This window comes from Nerophis ophidion, linkage group LG10, assembly GCF_033978795.1.
Source record: "Nerophis ophidion isolate RoL-2023_Sa linkage group LG10, RoL_Noph_v1.0, whole genome shotgun sequence".
Classification (NCBI taxonomy): Eukaryota; Metazoa; Chordata; class Actinopteri; order Syngnathiformes; family Syngnathidae; genus Nerophis; species Nerophis ophidion.
The window spans coordinates 17,130,775-17,152,422 of record NC_084620.1 but is presented as its reverse complement, the minus strand read 5'-3'; the positions used below and the strand labels follow the sequence as shown (position 1 = coordinate 17,152,422).

The following is a 21,648-nucleotide window of genomic DNA, read 5'->3' as shown; positions in this document are numbered from 1 at the left end:
AAAAATCCCTCATTAACATTATCATTAGACATTTATAAAAATAAAAATAAAGAACAATAGTATCACAGTGGCTTACACTTGCATCACATCTCATAAGCTTGACAACACACTGTGTCCAATGTTTTTACAAATATAAAATAAGTCATATTTTTGGTTTGTTTCATGGTTAAAACTATTTTACATTATTGCAATCAGTTGATAAAACATTGTCCTTTATAATTATAAAATATTTTTACAAAAATCTACGACTCTGCTAGCAAGTCAGCAGACTGGGGTGGATCCTGTTGAAATCCTATGTATTGAATGAATAGAGATTCCTTTTAAATTGGGAAAATAATCGTTTTTGAATCGAGAATCGTGTTGAATTGAAAAAAAAAAAAAAGATTTTGAATCGAATCGTGACCCCGATAATCGATATTGAATCGAATAGCGGGACAACCAAAGACTCACAGCCCTAGTTGTTTGTCTATAAGTGCTCTGCTGTGGAGGGTGTACTATAATCAACCATGGTCAGCTGGAGCAGGCTCCAGATCAGTACAATCAGGGCAAGCGGTATAGAAATTAGTAGGGGCGTGGGAAAAAATCGGTTTGAATACGAATCGAATCAAATACGTTGCCAAAGTAGTTGGGAAAGGGCATGTTCACCACTGTGTTACATCACCTTCTTTTAACAACACTCAATAAACGTTTGGGAACTGAGGAAACTAATTGTTGAAGCTTTGAAAGTGGAATTCTTTCCCATTCTTGTTTTATGTAGAGTTTCAGTCGTTCAACAGTCTGGGGTCTCCGCTGTCGTATTTTATGCTTCATAATGCTTCATAATGCGCCAGACATTTTTGATGGGAGACAGGTCTGGACTGCAGGCGGGCCAGGAAAGTACCCGCACTCTTTTTTTAGGAAGCCACGCGTGCTGAATGTTGCTTGGCATTATGTTGCTGAAATAAACAGGGGCGTCCATGATAATGTTGCATGGATGACAACATATGTTGCTCCAAAACCTGTATGGAGCTTTCAGCATTAATGGTGTCTTCACAGATATGTACGTTACCAATGCCTTGGGTACTAATGCACCCCCATCCCATCACAGATGCTGGCTGTTGAACTTTGTGTCGATAACAGTCTGAATGGTTCGCTTCTCTTTTGGTCGAGATGACACAATGTCGAATATTTCCCAAAACAATTTGAAATGTGGACTCGTCAGACCACAGAACACTTTTCCACTTTGCATCAGTCCATCTTAGATGATCTTGGGCCCAGAGAAGCCGGCGGCGTTTCTGGATGTTGTTGATAAATGGCTTTCGCTTTGCATAGTGGAGCTTTAACTTGCACTTACAGATGTAGCGACCAACTGTATTTAGTGACAGTGGTTTTCTAAAGTGTTCCTGAGCCAATGTGGTGATATCCTTTAGAGATTGATGTCGGTTTTTTATACAGTGCCGTCTGAAGGATCGAACGTCACAGTCATTCAATGTTTGTTTCTGGCCATGACGCTTACTTGGAGGGTTTTTTTTCCAGATTCTTGGAACCTTTTGATTATATTATGGACCGTAGATGTTGAAATCCCTAAATTTCTTGCAATTGCACTTTGAGAAACGTTGTTCTTAAACTGTTTGACTATTTGCTCACGCAGTTGTGGACAATGGGGTGTACCTGGCCCCATCCTTTCTTGTGAAAGACTAAACAATTTTTGGGAAGATGTTTTTATACCCAATCATGGCACCCACTTGTTCCCTATATAGCCTGCACACCTGTGGGATGTTCCATATAAGTGTTTGATGAGCATTCCTCAACTTTATCAGTATTTATTGCCACCTTTCCCAACTTCTTTGTCATGTGTTGCTGGCATCAAATTCTAAAGTTAATGATTATTCGCAAAAAAAAAAAAAGTTTATCAGTTTGAACATCAAATATGTTGTCTTTGTAGCATCCATTTTTTCTACCGCTTATTCCCTTTTGGGGTCGCGGGGGGCGCTGGCGCCTATCTCAGCTACAATCGGGCAGAAGGCGGGGTACACCCTGGACAAGTCGCCACCTCATCGCAGGGCCAACACAGATAGACAGACAACATTCACACTCACATTCACACACTAGGGCCAATTTAGTGTTGCCAATCAACCTATCCCCAGGTGCATGTCTTTGGAAGTGGGAGGAAGCCGGAGTACCCGGAGGGAACCCACGCATTCACGGGGAGAATATTCAACTAAATATGGGTTGAAAATTATTTGCAAATCATCGTATGGCGTTTATATTTACATCTAACACAATTTCCCAACTCATATGGAAACGGGTTTGAACTGTATACAAACATTTATACTTCCATTATTATTTATATCCCACATTTAGTTTTTTAACAAATATTGATCATAGTATTAACTACTGTGTTGATTCAAAAGCGATATTTTTTTCTAAGACATAGGTCTTAAAGTGTTTTTTAAATGTGTGATTGGAACTGCAACATTTTAAGGCACCATCCAAGCTGTTCCACAGATGAACCCCCACTGACAGAAACACATCTACTTTTTAAGCGAGTTCTTATGTTTGCTTTCTGAAAGACAGATGAACCTCTGAGGTCATAGGGACTCCCTGGATTTGAACCTTTCTTGTAGACACCGAGGCACACATGCGGTTATAAGCTTTGTACGTCACAATAGCAGTGTTGAGGTAAAGCATACCAATAACTGCCAAGAGGCAGCTCATATACCCCAACAAGCTCTTAAACTGGGGCACTTGTAAGCAGAGGTACCACTGTAGTCCTCCACACAGGGTCAAGGGTTGCTCTGACATGCACAACACACACCCTGCAAATGCCACTCATGCTTATGGAAAGCATCATTCATTATGCAGACTTTTTTAAAGTGAGTGCATAAGCTATCGATCACCTTTGAATTGTAATTTACCCCAAACGATGTAGTTAAGTGGATCTGATGGGTGCTTTTTACACATGGGAAGACCCAATTAGACAATTCCCACAATATCCCGCTGTGTCATTATCTCATTCGCCACAGTTTCGACTGTGCACCCCAAGGTCTGCGCTCGTGAATAGTAAATAGCCAACAACGTAGATGAGTGTTTATTCTGAGCCTTATTCTATAAAGGGTCATGTTATTAAAGGGGAATATACTTTACAAGTGCATCATTGATAATTAGGTTTTCCATTTGATTGTAAAACAATTTAGGTTGTAATTTAAAAAGGCAATAAACACGCTAATGGCTTTCAATTTAATTTATATTTCTATATAAGTTGTCATACTACGGAGGCCACATACACATTTGCATTGACTATTGTTTGTGCATTTGGATGTTTAGTCATTCATCAACAAGCTGCTCTTTTTTACAATCTCGAGCTGTGAGCACACACTTGTCAGCCGTCCAACAAGAAACACCTGTCAACATCTGTTCTTATGTAATCCTCCAAGACAGCAGAACAATGACATCATATTTTACTCTCAACAAGCAATCACTTGTTACCCGCCCTGTTTCCACTGAGCACCACAATTTTTATGTTTTAACTGTCAAAAACATTGTCATAAGAAGAACATTAGACATTTGTTTTTGCAGTAGGTCATACCTGTCATATACCGTAGACCAGTGGTTAACACACCTTTTTCCACCAAGTACCACTTCAGAAAAATCTTAGCTCTCCAAGTACCACCATAATAACCAACGTAAAATACAGTAGCATAGTAGGCATACATATTCAAGTATAATAAATAGTTTTGGCCACTGTCACATCACACAGTTTGGACAGTAACACTGTGTTTAAATCTAGGAAAAAAAAAAAAAACAGTGGTCAATGATCTTTTATATGAACGGAGCACTGAGTCTGCTGATTCTAAGGACCTGCTAATAAAAAACAAAATGCTGAGCAAAGATCTTTTGTATCACAGGATTGCTTTGTAGCAAAAACCATAGTCAATTATCTTATTCTATATGACAGAGGTACACTATTTTTTCAGGGACTACAGCATATATAATTAATCAATTATTTTTATATTTCAGATTTGTCAAAAATAATTAATGTTCTAAAAGTTTAGAAAATTTCAATTTCGAGATGCCATGGACTACTGAACGAAAGACATTTTTAGTTCAGGCCCATTTTCGGCTGAATTCTATCCACACGGCTCAATTGCAATTCAAAGAACGGTTTGGATGTTGTGAATTTCCTGCCCACACAATGCTCTACAGATGGGTCAACAAGTTCCGAACCCATGGGACTGTTAATAACCTAAATCGTAAATATACTAACAGACAATCACACTCTGGACGACCGAAATCATCAAGGACACCACAGAACGTTGATGCAGTCAGAGACTCTGTTGTTCGCAGCCCACGCAAGTCTGTGCGTCGACGAAGTCAGGAGCTTGGAATGAACCGGGAGTCTGTGCGGAGAATTTTGATCGCAGATCTCGACCTTTATCATTACAGGATACAGAATAAACAAGAGCTTACACCTGCCGACATGAGAAAACGAGTGATGATGTGCCAGTGGTTTTGCAATAAGATTGACGCTGCGCCAGACTTCCTTGACAATGTCTGGTTTTCGGATGAGGCACATTTTCTGCTGTCAGCTCATGTGATCTCTAAGAACAACATCTTCTGGGGTAGCACACCCCCTGAGTACTGTCTGCAAAGGCCATTACACACTGTCAAGTGCACTGCATGGGTCGCCATCTCCAAACATGACATTATTTGGACCATTCTGGTTAGAGGACGACAACGAGCGGTTTGTGACAATCAACACCGAGGCGATATGTTCAGGTGCTTGGCAAATTCTGGACAGCACTTGGTCGACGAAGAGGGGTAATCAGGGACCTCCAATGGTTCCAGCAGGATGGTGCCACCGCCCCACACCTCAAACAAACCATTGGCATGGCTACAGCATCGTTTCCCTGACCGACTGATCAGCCGCAAGTGTGATCCGGATTGGTCGCCGCATTCACCGGACTTGAACGCCCCAAATTTTTATCTGTGGGGATACGTTAAGGACAGGGTGTATGGCAATAACCCCAGAATATCCCTGATCTGAAGTCAGCGATCACAGCAGCAATAACAGCAAACCCAAAGGAAGAATGTGGGAGGGTCATCGAGAACTTTGCCCACCGGATCCAAATGTGCTTGCAGCAACGGTTGAGCTCATTTAGAGCACATTTTTTGAGCGCCAGTTAAACAAATAGTTTTTGTGGTACAGACTTGAAACTTTAGAGATGTCTAAAACATAGACTTAACCTAATGTAGCTGAATTTTTGTGTTAATCTAAATAACATTTTGGAAGTTATTCGATTTTTATTGATGAATGTTTTTTTTGTGTTAACCTGTATTACAGGAGTGTGCTGTTGTTGTTTTTTTAGGACGTACTGCAAACCCACTTGTCAAAGGTCCTCTATTTGACATGAGCAGTCTATCGTTTTTTTACTGCAAACATGTCAATCAAAGATCCTGTATTTGACAGGAGCGCTTTGCTGTTTATAAGGAATTACAGTACTTGCAAAAAAAAGTCAAAGATCATATATTTGACTGGTGAGCTCTGTCGTGCTAACACTGCCGCTAATAATAGCAAGCGTGGAAAATAACTGGCCAGTTCACAGGAAGCAGAATGTCTCCTCAAAGCAGGATTTTAGTCCCGTGTGAAGTGAACATCTGATGCTTGGCTACTGAAAGGACACCTTCGCCATATGCCGCTCCTCACTGATGGATGCTGCCCCGTGATGAAGTGGGGGGTAGGAGTAGAGGAGGTGGCGTAGCCACTTGCAGGTGATTCCACTGATAAAGTTAAAAACGCGCCATCTGCTTGCGGGAGCGGCTGCTCTTCACTTAACAGCAGCTGTATTGTTTTCGTGTATAACCTGTATATTTCCTCTGAAATAAATGTCACACTCTAATATGTGTCAAAGGTGCAAAAAAGTTTTTTTTTATGTGGCCCTAAAAGTATGCTATGGAAGCTTTTTTTGGAGGGTGCACTGCCAGTGGTAAAAATATTGTTATGTTATGCTTTGTGTTGTGTTGTTTTCTTATGTGATGGCATGTTATGCAGCTACGCTATACTATACGGCAGTGGTCCCCAACCACCGGGCCGTGACCCGGTACCAGGCCGCGGCCCGATTGGTAATAATTTGTCCCCCCCCCACCCCAAGGGCGCGGGACAAATTATTAAGCGTTGACCGGTCCGCGGATACAAAAAGGTTGGGGACACCTGCTATACGGTATGTTATGATGCTATGCTACAGTATGTCATGGGATTTTAGTTTATGTCATCTTAAGTTATGTTATTTTACCCAATATTGCATCATGTTTTGTAATATTATGTTACAATACTCCAGGAACCCCTCGCGATCCCAAAAAAGGGACAAGGGGTAGAAAATGGATGGATGGACGCCATGGCACGTTGTGCTGATGACCTTATTCAATTCTTTACTAAGAAAATTTAACTCATTTGAAAGAAAATTAAAGATAGCGTGTCCTAGTTCCAATTGGGTTCCATTAACACAGATATGAATGTTTGTACAACGGATACTGAGCTTCAAAATAATCCCTCTCTTTTTGAAATAATAACATTAGAGAAAATCCTGTGGATTGTAAATGGGACAAAACAAACAACATGTTTACTTATCCCACTTCCTGGGAAACTTTACAAGGCGCTGTTTGTAATATTAGGACCGTCAGTGCTAAATATTATTAACTTATCACTTTCCTCTGGTATTGTTCTCCTAGCATTCAATACAGTGGTTTATCATCCTCTGCTCAAAAGACCTAACCTCGATTCTGACCTCATGGTAAACTACCGGCTGGTGCCCCACCTTCCCTTTATCTTGAAAATCCTAGAAAAAAAATGTTGCACAGCAGCTGAATGAACACTCAGTTTCTCATAGTCTCTGTGAACCCTTTCAGTCCAGTTTCAGGGCACATCACTCTACTGAGACAGCCCTTGCAAAAGTGTCTAATAATCTATTGCTAACTATAGATGCTGATGTGTCATCCATGTTGCTGCTACTTGATCTTAGCGCTGTTTTCGATACAGTCGATCATGACATTCTGTTAGAGCGTATCAAAACATGTATTAGTATGTCAGATGGAAACTTTTCTTGGTTTAACTCCTATCTTAGTGACTGGATGCAGTGTGTTTCCCATAACAATGTGACCTTGTAGCATGTTAAAGTAACGTGCAGAGTTCTACAGGGTTCGGTTCTTGGCCGTGCACTTTTCAGCATCTAGTTCCTGCCACTTGGTGACATCATACGCATATACAATGATAGCTTTTACGAGTCATCTGGAGGTGTGTCTGAATGAAATTAAACAATGAATGTCCAGCAACTTTTTGCAACTTCATGCTGAGAAACAGAAATGTTGATTATCGGTCCTGCTCGATATTGGCACTTATTCAACAAAACAATTGTACAAAGCGACTTGGTAAAGAATTTCGGTATTATCTTCCACCCAACTCTCTCGTTTGAGTCACACATCAAGAGTGTTACTAGAACAGACTTATTTCATCTCCATAATAAAATGTGTCCTATTTTGTCCACCACCGATGCTGATATCATTATTCATATGTTCGTTATGTCTCGCCTCGATTACTGTAACAAATTATTTTCGGGTCTCCGTATGTCTAGCATTAAAAAATTACAGCTAGTACAAAATCCAGCTGCTGGACTTTTGACAAGGACAAGAAGGTTTGATCATATTACGCCTTTACTGGCTCATCTGCACTGGCTTCCTGTGCACTCAAGATGCGACTTTAAGGTTTACCACTTACGTATAACATACTAAATGGTCTAGCTCCATCCTATCTTGCTGATTGCATTGTGTCATATGTCCCGGCCAGAAATCTTAGTGATTATCTGAGCCCAAACAAAGTTTGCGGGCTAGAGAGCGTTTTTCTATTCAGGCTCCAGTACTCTGGAATGCCCTACCTCAGTAGAAGCATTTAAGTCCCATCTTAAAACTCATTAATTAAACCCCTTTTTAGACCAGTTGATCTGCTGTCTCTCTTTTCTGCTCTTCCCCCCTCTCCTGCATAGAGAGGTTAACAGATGGCCACGGATCAGTTTCCAAGGAGGATACAATAGCTGTTCCAAGTCTAGACCCGGGGTGGACCACTCCTCTGGGCATTAATTGGTGACGTCTGCGCTACTGACTTGTTTCCATGCACGAGGATCCCCTACTGGCCTCAGTATGGACTGGACTCTCACGATATAAACCGTATCCACTCAGCATCCATTGCACCGGTCGCCTAGGGCGAGGATCCCACATCTGAGGTCTCTTCCAATGTTTCTCATTGTGCCCATTGGGTTGAGTTTTTTCTTGCCCTTATGCGAGATCACAGTTAAGGATGTCGCTGTGGTTTGCACAGCCCTTTGAGACATTTGTGATTAAGGGCTATATGGATAAAGTTTGATTGCTTGATTGATCCGCTCCACTGTATTCGTTTCATTACTCTTTTCCACGTCATGCCATGCTACGATAATATTATTTTCATGTATTTCCACTTTTTTGACACGTCAGTCTGCATGTTGAAGCTTCTCCCCATTTTGTCTACAATGAGCAATGACCTGTTAGTCGTTACAGGACTAGAGTGGAGCATCATTGACTGACAAAGAAGTCAAACAAGTCAGACTGATATGTTTGGCCTTGGTAGAGGTCTGTAACTTTGACGCTTTAAATACACGAAGGATTGTTGACCTTGCGACGGTGCATCAGCTGACTGTCATATGTTTCGAGTTGCCGCCGCTCAAATGTTTGACAGATCTCTCCCTCCCTGCTGCTCAATGTCCATCTGGTAGCCTCCCATGGGTACTTATTATTCTCAGCTAGACAGAGCTTTTCTCTTCATGAGCACTCAGACCAGAGCAGTATATTGATAGAGATGGTGCTACGGTTTTCACATTTTTTTCCCCAATAACACCACAACAAGCTCCCACTGGTGGTTGAAGTAATGTAGAGCACCTGATAGTCCAATAAAGCAGTGGTTCTCAAATGGGGGTACGCGTACCCGTGGGGGTACTTGAAGGTATACCAAGGGGTACGTGAGATTTTTTAAAACTATTCTAAAAATAGCAACAATTAAAAAATCCTTTATAAATATATATATTGAATAATACTTCAACAAAATATGAATGTAAGTTCATAAACTGTGAAAAGATATGCAACAACGCAATATTCCGTGCTGACAGCTAGATTTCTTGTGGACATGTTCCATAAATATTGATTTTAAAGATTTCTTTTTTTGTGAAGAAATATTGAGAATTAAGTTGATGAATCCAGATGGATCTCTATTAGAATCCCCAAAGAGGGCACTTTAAGTTGATGATTACTTCTATGTGTAGAAATCTTTATTTATAATTGAATCACTTGTTTTCCAACAAGTTTTTAGTCATTTTTATCTTTTTTTCCAAATAGTTCAAGAAAGACCACTACAAATGAGCAATATTTTGCACTGTTATACAATTTAATAAATCAGAAACTAATGACATAGTGCTGTATTTTACTTCTTTTTTTTTTTTTTTCAACCAAAAATGCTTTGGTCTGATTAGGAGGTACTTGAATTAAAAAAATGTTCACAGAGGGTACATCACTGAAAAAAGGTTGAGAACCACTGCAAAAAGTAATGACAGTATATGTCAACAATGTACAATAATAACTGTTTACAGCAATGTTATACATGTTAAACACACTATTGGTATCTTAAGTTACTTTACAGTATGTTAAGCACTGTTACTTTATTATTTGTCATCTCAGGTCATATTATGCTATGTTACAGCATTAGTTGGTCATTAGGTAGAGTGGGATGACTGCAGGGTTCCTGGTTCGAATATCTCCTCTTATGCCAATCACTACTGTTGTTTATGTTCCCTGGGCAAGACACTTCACCCACAATGTCCCCCACCAGCCCCAAGATCTATACACTATGCTATCTTTATCATATTGTGTTATGTTATTATGTGCTACTATTATAAAGACAAAGTAGAATACGAGATAAGACATTAAGGTATTCCTTATTAGTTTTTTTTTCGTTTTTTTTTAACAACCGGTGGGGCCAAAATGATTGATTTCCTCCTCTTGAGCAGATGCTTCGAGCCGCAGGAGGTGCCGAGAGGTCCCACTGTCCTGGCCCCGGGCCGGTCTACGCAGGAGATTTTACTCTGCTCTTGCCCTCCATCACTCTATTGCAGACTGCCTCTCTGTGTCCACCTCGGAATATGCGCACAAAAAACGACGAGTTTCCACTGCAAAATTCTGCGGCGACATTTTAAGACTACTAATGTCATGTTTTCCCATTTTATGCTGTGAATATTTGTACCACATTATTTACACTATTTTGTCGAATATGATTGTACCAGACTATAAGGGCTCACAGCGTGGAAACAGACTTTTTTTTTGTTGTTTTTTGCACGTCAACACTGTTGGCATGTTCTTCCGACGATCTGGGCCATTTGATTCTCATTTGAATAAAATTCAAATTGAACGGCACACACACAAGTGTACTTTACGGAGCAAACATCTCTGTGGCGCAGTGAGCGTTCAGAGCCCCCTCCTGCGCTCCTCCTTCCATATTTATATCCCAACGACACATGACACTTGAGCATTAGATGAAAAATCAAACGTTTCTTACCGAGTGTGGAATAGTTGGTCACATCTGTCGCCAGGAAGGAGGGAGAAAAAGGGAAAAGAGAGAAAAAGAAATGTCAGCAAGTTGCATGTGCACCAACTTTCACGAAAAATGACGATGTCCCACTATTTTTGCTAGCTGCTGGTTAAGAATAGTCCCTTTCAAAACCGGTGGGGTATCATTTATTAATAGGAAAACTGAGTCTTAGATGGCGTCCCTCGGGAGGAAATGTTTGCAGAGCTTGCATTAATATTTGGTACTGATGACAAGTCGTCCTTAATACAGACATGCACACATGCAAACACACACACTGTGCACCATTATATCACCAATTCATTGATTCATTGATTAAAAGCCATTTTTTCAGCTCGGGCTTCGGTGAGAGAACGATTGCCTTTCTATATCTATCTTAGCTTAGATAATGAAATGCAACAGGGGTCTTTTGGCACAACTACTGAATGATTAAAAATGAAAAAGTTAGTATGAATGTTGTCTGTCTATCAGTGTTGGCCCTGCGATGAGGTGGTGACTTGTCGAGGGTGTACACCGCCTTCCGCCCAAATGCAGCTAAGATAGGCTCTAGCACCCCCTGTAACCCCGGAAGGGACAAGCGGTAGAAAATGGATGGATGGATGGAAACATTTGACTGCTTGGACGCTGAATAAAAAAAGGTTTAAACTTCCTTGGATCAAATTAAGTCAAGTATTATGACAGAACTTTTTTAAAGTTTGGTATTAATCCGGATACAGTCGTGGTCAAAAGTAAATTTTTGTTTCATCTGACATCACATGGACAAACAAAAAGACCTTCTGGAGGAAAGTTCTGTGGTCAGATGAAACAAAAATTAAGCTAGTTGGCCACAATACCCAGCAATATGTTTGGAGGAGAAAAGGTGAGGCCTTTAATCCCAGTAACACCAGGGCTACCGTCAAGAATGGTGGTGGTAGTGTTATGCTCTGGGCCTGTTTTGTTGCCAATAAAACTGGTGTTTTACAGAGAGTAAATGGCACAATGAAAAAGGAGGATTACCTCCAAATTCTTTAGGACAACCTAAAATCATCAGCCTGGAGGTTGGGTCTTGGGCACAGATGAGTGTTCCAACAGGGCACACGTCAAAAGTGGTAAAGGAATGGCTGAATCAGGCTAGAATTAAGGTTTTAGAATGCCCTTCCCAAAGTCTTGACTTAAACGTGTAAACAATGCTGAATAAACAAGTCCATGTCCGAAAACCAACAAGTTTAGCTGAACTGCACCAATTTTGTCAAGAGGAGTGGTCAAAAGTTCAACGAGAAGCTTGTGGATGGCTACCAAAAGCGTCTTTTTGCAATGAAACTTGCCAAGGGACATGTATCCAAATATAATATATGATATATGAGTGTAACATTGCTGTATGTATACTTTTGACCCAGCAAATATGGTCACATTTTCAGTAGACCCATAATAAATTCAAAGAACAACCAAACTCCATGAATGTTTTGTGTGACCAACAAGTATGTGCTCCAATCACCCTATCACAAAAAAATAAGAGTTGCAGAAATTATTGGAAACTCAAGACAACCCTGAAATGATGTTCTTTACAAGTGTATATAGTCTTTTGACCACGACTGTGAATGCTAATCCAGACAAAATATGGAAAGAGGAGTTATTTTAGCTACACTGAAACTATTCTCTAACAGGAATACACAAATATACTGAGAATTGAAACCGATGAAAGGTGAAATGTCCGGTCGAATTTTCATGATCAACTTGCTAAAGAAGTTCTCTATTCGCCACATTAGCCACAATGGAAGCCTTGCCCAAGCGCTTTTCTAGTCGTAATTTGGCTGCGTGCTACTCATCTTCTATGTTTGTTTTTTTTTCTCATCCTTTGCTCCTGCTCTATCAAACAACATGGAAATGTTATCTCAAGCCCAGGAGCTTGTGCTGCCTCTTAAATTCAGACATATAAGTCCCTGTCGTCAACGTCTCCCGGGTCCAATTTTCCCCAGCAGCAAGCTTCAAGGTCTTGAGCTGAGCTCTGTGTTTAGTTACATTACGTCGGTAGGAGGGGATGTGTGTCAAAACTGAATGGTAATGTGTGCAGACCGACCACCTCCCACCACTCTAGCCTGCTGAAAATAGATTTGCTCGCACATGCTAAACAGATATTGTAATCACGTCCTCCCCATCGGAATATTTGGAGATCAAATGGAAAATGCGACTGCAACAAGTACTGTACAGAAAAATGATAGGAACGATCTGACCTTTAGAACCGAGCCCTCATTTGATCTTTCACACAATACTTGTGTCATCTTGTGTAATATACATAGACAACCAACAGAGTTCTTTCCTTGGAGGAGAATTGAGCCTTGTTTCAGAGTGCTGAATGGAAAACTTTACCAACTTCCCTTTGATCATCAAACCTACTGATCTCAACTTCTTTCTGAGCATTGATTTGACCTTTGACTCAGCTACCTGTGTCATCTTGTATCAGATACATAGACCATCAACAAAGTTATTTCTTTGGTGGAGAATTTAGTGTTTGGCAAAAGAGCAGAATAGAGAACTGTACTAAATTTCTTGGATCATTAAATGTACTGACCTCAACCTTTAACTGAGCTCTGATTTGGCTTTTAGCTCAACTACCTGTGTCATCTTTTAAAAATGTAATTGGGTGCTTGGCAAAATGAAGAAATAATCCTGCAATATTTCTACATCAGATAAAAAACGTGCGGGTGCACATTTTAAAAAAAACGTTCGGATCCAATCTTTAACTTCAGTCCATCTTGTGTAAGATACGGAACATATTCGAAGGATTGTGCCGTGATGGACTGAGGGAAAATTTTAATTGCTAAACTCGGAATGGGTGCCGAATTTGGTTATTTAATACGTGCCGAACGATTTCTGTCAGTGCTACCATGTACTGGTTCATGTAAAAACAAACGTGCAGTATTTCGATATGTTCGTTGTCCGAGACGTCAGATCCTGTCACAAACTGTTCAGCGGCTCAGAGACTTGGCGGGGAAACAAGCACTCAGACAAACTGCATTTAATTAATGTTGCAATGTTTATACCAACGAAGCAAGTATGCGGATAGAAAATGCTCAATCAGCTCCTTGTATAAAGTACCTTGAATCCTTGAATTGAATCTATAATTAGCATTACCAATTTTACATGGTGTTTCACCTCCAAATTTGGTAATAAAAACTGCAACTCAGATGCACATTGCAATTAAACAGATATTGTGTCATAAGTACAATACTTACAGTACAAACACTGGCACATTCAGCTTCATGGTTAATCCAAGCAGGGTAACAACCCACACCTTACTACTACCATCTAATGTCTTTGAATTGCAACTGCATGCAAATCCTACTACATAATACAGTACAGTACTTGCAAATGACACTCAGAAGGGTAAGAAAACAAGATATATAAACCGGCCAGCACAGCTATCATATTATGTCACTGTTAAATGTTCAATAAAAATTTGTTTAACAATTAACATTTATCATCACATGAACACACAGAAGTTCAGGAAATTGGTACCGTTGAGTACTGGCATCGATTCCAAGGTACTGGTATTTGGTACCATATCAATTCAAATGTGAAAGGTACCTGTCCTACAGAACCGGTTAAAATTTGAATCTGAATTAAATGCAAATACAAGAGTGCCATATTCTGCGCTTTAGTTCCGATGAAACCAATTCCTCCACTCCCCAATGTAAATGATAAAATCCTGTTCCCGTACGCCTGCTAATTAAAGTAAGGACAGACAAATCCCCTGTTTGATCTGAGGCTAATCTCAAAAAGAGTTGTATACCTATTTGGTAAAAACGTGTTAGGATTACTCTGTTATGTTTATTTAAGAACATTTAGGAAAAATTGTACCTTTCAATGTCAATTTAATGCAGCATACATTTAATTTTTACAAGAAGAAGCGCTAAATTGACTCTGTTACTTTGAGTTATATTCTGTCCGCTACTTTTCTTTTCATCTATTACGACTTAAAATACGTATGTTTTTTTGTTTTTGAGACTTTTGCTTCTTTTATGATTCCTTTTCACCAATCCAACATGGCCACTACAATTCAGCAATTGAACTGAGCCTGGCAGTCCCTTGGCCGCACACAAAATTTTAACGGACGCAAACTGTGGCAATCTTTCTGGAGGTTCGGCATTCTCCGTGCATTCACTCAATCAGAATTGAACTGTCAATTTGTCTTAGAAGACATTTCATCCAAGCAGGGTTCTTGAGTTCATGTTCATAGACTTAGTTTAGACAGATCTAGTCAAGGCATTCTTAGGGCATTCGATATTTGACTACTTGGACTGGTCAGATCTAGTCAAATCTAAGTCTGTGCGCATGGACTGATGAAGCCTGCCTGTATGAGAGCCGAAACATCTTCTAAGACAAATTGAACAGTCCAGATGCAATCGATGAAATGCCTTGACAATACAATGACCTGAATGAAGAAGAACATCCATAGACATGAAATCTAGCAGCAATAAAATGGAAGAAACCTCAGGGTGCGACTCGCATGCGGAGAGGAACTAACCGACCAATCACGCTGGGGCATGAGGCTCTTGGGGGCGGGACATCGACTGGGCTTGATGCAAGCAGAGAAACATTTGTCAATGAGTGAAAGTTACAGCAGCGTTGCCATGGAGAGTTTTCTACCGTCCCGGGCTGGTTGCCTCGTTTCTATAGGCCGCTCCCGGACCTTCGTCCAATGGACTGCGTTCACAACACTTCCAAAAAAAGTGTTTCAAGTTGCTGCCCAATGGGACATTATACGTACTGTATATATATATATATATATATATATATATATAAAAAAGTTCTTTGCTGAGAAGGAGAGAAAGGAAAAACAAAACAAGGTAGAGGTTTGTGAAGGTGTGGAAAAGAAGTTTTGTACAAGGTAGACTACACTTCACGGTGGCAGAGGGGTTAGTGCGTCTGCCTCACAATACGAAGGTCCTGCAGTCCTGGGTTCAAATCCAGGCTCGGGATCTTTCTGTGTGGAGTTTGCATGTTCTCCCCGTGAATGCGTGGGTTCCCTCCGGGTACTCCGGCTTCCTCCCACTTCCAAAGACATGCACCTGGGGATAGGTTGATTGGCAACACTAAATTGGCCCTAGTTTGTGAATGTGAGTGTGAATGTTGTCTGTCTATCTGTGTTGGCCCTGCGATGAGGTGGCGACTTGTCCAGGGTGTACCCTGCCTTCCGCCCGATTGTAGCTGAGATAGGCGCCAGCGCCCCCCGCAACCCCGAAAGGGAATAAGCGGAAGAAAATGGATATATATATACTGTATATATATATATATATATATATATATATATGTCCCTCTTTGGCAAAAATAAATCAAAGTTATGCGTACGCGACAGAATAAAAGAAAAGTAAGAAACTTAATGTAGCCTAATATAGTCTGCAGTCACTTAGCGACGCCTGTCCGTCGTCATTCTTCGATAACCTTAACCAATTAATGGGTCTTTCTTTTTTTTTTTTTTTTTACTTTTATCGCATATATTTGAATTGCCTCACACAATGAACACTACATTTATTTCTGTATGAGGTAATTTTTTGTTTTTTTGTTTCTATGACTACATTTACAGTAACAACAGTGTCTGCACGACTGATTACACTCTGACACAGTCGCCTTTTTGCACTCGCTGTCCCGATACTTTCTACCGTCTACATATGCCACGGTGTTCATGTCATCATGAAAGACATGAACATTGAAAGCAAGCAAAAACAAGGGAGACTGCTCGCGGGCTATTATCCGCTGACCGCCGTGCAGCTGTCTAAGTAAAAAGAAGCGGAAATGACGCACATTGCGAAAATAACGTTCCCTGAAAATTTGTTTCATCAATTTTTTTCCATCCTATTTTATGCTAAATAGTAAAAGTTTTGAGAAGATTTGTATTTTTTTTAATACAGCTTTTTTTGTGGAGTACCTGATGCGGCCCAGCCTCAACCAGACTCTCTGCCTCCAGCAGCCCTCAGGTTAAATGAGTTTGAGACCCCTGCTCTACATACTGTAATCCAGGGGTGCCCATTACGTCGATCGCGAGTTACCGGTCAATCACGAAAGCTGTCTCAGTCGACCGCCAACCAGGCATAAAAAAAAATAGACCTTAAAATTTGCGATCATAAATCTTCACTATGACGTCACTTTCGTCACTTGACTGACACTGACAGCACCCGAGGGTCTTGTTAGATGATGCTGGCTGCTGCAAGCTCATTGTGACGGAAAAAAAGACAGCCAGGAAGGCACGAAACACTTTTTGTTTCAACCGTACCTCTCGTCAAAAGCCTAAAGACTGGTCGCACAGTTCCCTGTCGTCACAATAAAAGCGCTGCTCCTTCCTGCCTGCGCTAACAAAATAATAGTCTCCGAAAACTAGCGTAAACAAGCTAGCAAGCCACAGAGTTGGCCGTCAATGTGTTTCTTGTAAAGTGCGTACATGGGAGTATGGAAGCTGGACAAATAAGATTCCAAGACCAGCCACTTCAATGTGGTATTGGACAGAAAGTAGGACTTTTTTTTCTCCTCCATTTGAAAATGTGGACGTTATCATCACTACTGTCTGATTCCAATCAATGCAAGTCATCAGAATCAGGTAATACACCAACGTATATTCTTGTCTTCATGAAAGAAAGGAATCTATATGTGTTAAACATGTAGACACCACCATTAAACACCTTTAACTTGTTAACAAAAACCTCCCTTTCATAAATAAATAAATATAAATTATATACAAAGTTTGTATACGAATGCGGTAGATCCCGTCGACTTGGTTATTGAAAAAGTAGCTGGCCTGCAGAAAAAGTGTGGGCACCCCTGCTGTAATCTCTCTCTCTTTTTTACATGTACTTGATTCATATTACTCCAAAGGAACATCCATTTTATTTGACTAAAATGTGTACCCGTTCCCCTCCACCTCTGCCTATTTTGCACAAATTACACCATCCACCTGTTCCAGAATGTAAATGGCAGAATCCTGCTGACTAAAGTAAGGATGGACACCTTAATTTAAATTTGGTGGAAATACAGTTAAAATGTGAATACCGGAATTCTGAAATTACATGTTGAAGGTTCCACCCGGTCCGAAAGATCCACAAGGTTATGGATTATCGAGTCTTACATTTCAAGCGGAGGTATAGCCTAAGTGGATTCAAGCAGTGAGACAAAACCAAAAGGGAGGATTCACATGGGACAATCTGAAGCTCTTGAGGCTTCTGTGAGTAAAAGATGGAGGACACATTTTTTCACCCTCTATCTCCATCCTGTTTTAGGCAGATAAGCCTCTTCCAAGGGTCTTAGTTATGCTGTGTGGAACCTGCAGCCTCGACATGAAAACTTTTGACAAGGAGGCAATGGGGAAAACATTTCTGAGGAGTCCTTTGCTCGGGTAATCTTTTCTCTTATTGACAAGAAGGATTTGGGCAAGAGGTCAGTTATACGAAGCAAACATTCAGCGTGTACACCTGGAAGCCAACTGTCTATCTAGTTTGTATTTGACGAGCCAAAGAAAAATGTGACTCTGAAATGGGAGAATTAAAAAAAATAGGCTTTGGACGCAGTTCCTGATGTCGCCTTGTGTTAGGCACGATGAAGTCAATAAGGTTCTGGAAGAAATGGATAAATATTTGGAGATCTGCCAAATTCACTGAAAATCAATAGGGTTCTTGCTCTATTAGAGATCTAGTACAGGGAAATTTGGAGAGGGGAGGAAGCCTCCTCAGTGACCTTGTGGTTAGAGTGTCCGCCCTGAGATCGGTAGGTTGTGAGTTCAAACCCTGGCCGAGTCATACCAAAGAATATACAAATGGGACCCATGACCTCCCTGCTTGGCACTCAGCATCAAGGGTTAGAATTTGGAGTTAAAATACCAAAATGATTCCTGAGCGTGGCCACCGCTGCTGCTCACTGCTCCCCTCGCCTCCCAGGGGGTGGGACAAGGGAATGGGTCAAATGCAGAGTATTTTCACCACACCTAGTGTGTGTGACTCTCTGTGGTACTTTAACTTTTAACTTTAAGACTGACTGAAACATACTGTATTTCAAGTTCCTTACCCATACGAAGTCAAATGTTGAAAATTAACTTGGGTGAGTTTCTGAATGCTTAAAGAGCAGAGGAAATCTGTCACTTGTCAGATGCTAAAAGATCAATAGGGTTGCCTTGACAGATTTGTGGCTGCTCGAGTGCCGAATTGATCTTTGACTTAGAGCCTCCTCTTGTCAGTACTAATTTAAAATCGATACGATCCATGCACTGACATTGATTAATAATAACTTGATTGTCTGAAGATGATTTAGTTATATTTGCAAGTGATCTGGCAAGAGTTCTCAGAGGACACAGCTGGATTATTCATGTCAGTCTATTTGGGCTTGAGTACAGAACAAGAGAGAGAGAGAGAGAGAGACAGTACCAACATGGACAGCAGGAACCTCATTTAACAAGAGTTGTGTGGATCCATCCATCCATTTTCTACTGCATGTCCCTTACAGGGTCGTGGGGGGTGCTGGAGGCTGTCCTAGCTGTATTAGGGCGGAAGGCGGGGTACACCCATGGACAAGTCGCCAACTCATCGCAGAGCCAACACAGATATACAGACAACATTCACACTCACATTCACACACTAGGGCCAATTTAGTGTTGCCAATCAACCTATCCCCAGGTGCATGTCTTTGGAAGTGGGAGAAAGCTGGAGTACCCGGGGGGAACCCGGGGGGAACCCACGTAGTCACGGGGAGAACATGCAAAGTCCACACAGAAAGACCCCGAGCCCAGGATCGAACCCAGGACCTTTGTATTGTGAGGCGCACGTACTAACCCCTGTCGAATTGCGTGGATTTCCTGTTAAAAATAGATGTATGTTCAAATTCAGAGAACCACATACGCAAGTAAAAATTCAGATGTATAAAAAGTTTGGAAGTAAAAATTCAGATCTATAAAAGTCTGCTCATGTGCGGATCCAATTACATTCCTTTTTGACTTCGCAATCAACTTCAAATTAACCGCAAACCCCGGGCCCTGCCTTCTTATAAACAAGCAAACAGTCTTGAAAGTGTGTTTGAGCTGGGCAAGCTACGCCAGATCACAAGTCAGTAGGAGGTGATTCTTTCTCGTGCTTTGAGCAAAGGCAACCTGTTTTTAAAAACTGAACACAGGCTGAAAAAAATACGAAATGGTCGGGGTCATGAAGGGGGTGAAGAAGAAGATAGATAAGTTAGACCAAAACTGAGTTGTGGGAAATTAGTGCTGCATCCCGTTGGAAAAGATAGTTGTAGTACCCCAATATATGAATATAGTTTGTGTAATTTACCACACAATATGTTCATACAGCTCACAGCCAGATTAGAATTTCATGTGAAAATGATGTAATATAAATAAGCTCCACCCCCATAGTGTCCCGAAAGTGACAATTGCGGTAGAAAATGAATGCATGGATTTGTTTGAAAATTTTTAAATTTTTAACACGCCAACATATCATAAGGGATACAAAACACTTTGTAAGGTGCATAATATTTACCTCACGCTTTTCTTTATAGAGACTCACCGCGCTTTACATGATAAAACCCATTATTTACAGTTGGCTAACATTTAAACACGTGTGGGTGGCACTGGGAGCAAGTGGGATTTGTCTTGCCCAAAGGCGCAACAGCTGTGACTAGGATGGCGGAAGCTGGAATCAAACTTGAAACCCTCATGTTGAATTTCCCAAACGGGGACCGATAAATCTAAATCAAATCAAATAAATCAAGTTTCTGGCGTGGCCACTATATCAATTGAGCCATGCCGCCCCTTTGACATGGCTTTGACTCTTGTTTGAATATTCAATTTATTAGTACAACACAGGAGAGCTTTTTGCGGTAGCAGCAGTAGTATTTGACATAAATGCAAGTCATTCCTCCAGTGCCAGTGTGCCACAACCACCGATAGCGGCTATCCGCCCGATCAGCTAAGATGTGTTGTAGTCACAGACACACATTGTAACAGCAATAGGTGGAAAAATGATCGTATGAATAAATTAATAGACATCCTCATAAATATTAATATGAATATGAAGTATTAAATGCATTGAAGAAAAAGTAAATTTTGTGTCCTTGTCTCGATCTGTTTTACATTGTTAAAATCAAATGTTGGCAAAGCCCGAACGACCACCTCTGTGTGTTGCTAAATCATCCAAAGCCTGTGGATATGTACGTACGTCAACTATAAAGTTAGCATGAGGCAACGCACATTTCCATGTCAATGTCAGTCTTAAAACATTGATTGATTAATTGATTGATACTTTTATTAGTAGATTGCACAGTTCAGTATATATTCCGTACAATTGACCACTAAATGGAAACACCCAAATAAGTTTTTTAATTTGTTTAAGTCGGGGTCCACGTTAATCAATTCATGGTACAAATATATACTATCAGCATAATACAGTCATCACACAGGTTAATCATCAGAGTATATACATTGAATTATTTACATTATTTACAATCCGGGGGAGGGATTAGGAGCTTTGGTTGGTATCAGTACTTCAGTCATCAACAATTGCATCAACAGAGAAATGGACATTGAAACAGTGTAGGTCTTACTTAGTAGGATATGTACAGCCAGCAGAGAACATAGTGAGTTCAGATAGCATAAGAGAAAGTAAATACATTAGAAGTACATTTGATTATATACATTACATTATTTATAATCCGGGGAGATGGGATGTGAATGGAGGAGGGTATTAGTAAAGGGTTGAAGTTGCCTGGAGGTGTTGTTTTATTGCGGTTTTGAAGGAATACAGAGATGCACTTACTTTTACACCTGTTGGAAGTGCATTCCACATTGATGTGGCATAGAAAGAGAATGAGTTAAGACCTTTGTTGGATCGGAATTTGGGTTTAACGTGGTTTGTGGAGCTCCCCCTGGTGTTGTGGTTATGGCGGTCATTTACGTTAAGGAAGTAGTTTGACATGTACTTTGGTATCAGGGAGGTGTAGCGGACATCTCATCATTGTTGTAAAAAAGGGCGTACGCAGGTGTCCCGATATAACTTTATCACTTC

At 40.6% G+C, this 21,648-nt stretch overlaps 1 protein-coding gene across 40 annotated transcripts in view; it reads right to left on the bottom strand.

Annotated features, from left to right (window-relative positions):
• Positions 1-21,648, bottom strand: part of LOC133560307 (receptor-type tyrosine-protein phosphatase delta) — a 687,524-nt gene that overhangs the window by 470,384 nt on the left and 195,492 nt on the right. For all 40 annotated transcript variants that reach the window (XM_061912688.1, XM_061912687.1, XM_061912702.1 and 37 more), the window contains one exon: positions 10,607-10,630. The gene's annotated coding sequence lies outside the window, so the exon portion shown is untranslated. The remainder of the gene's footprint in view (positions 1-10,606; positions 10,631-21,648) is intronic.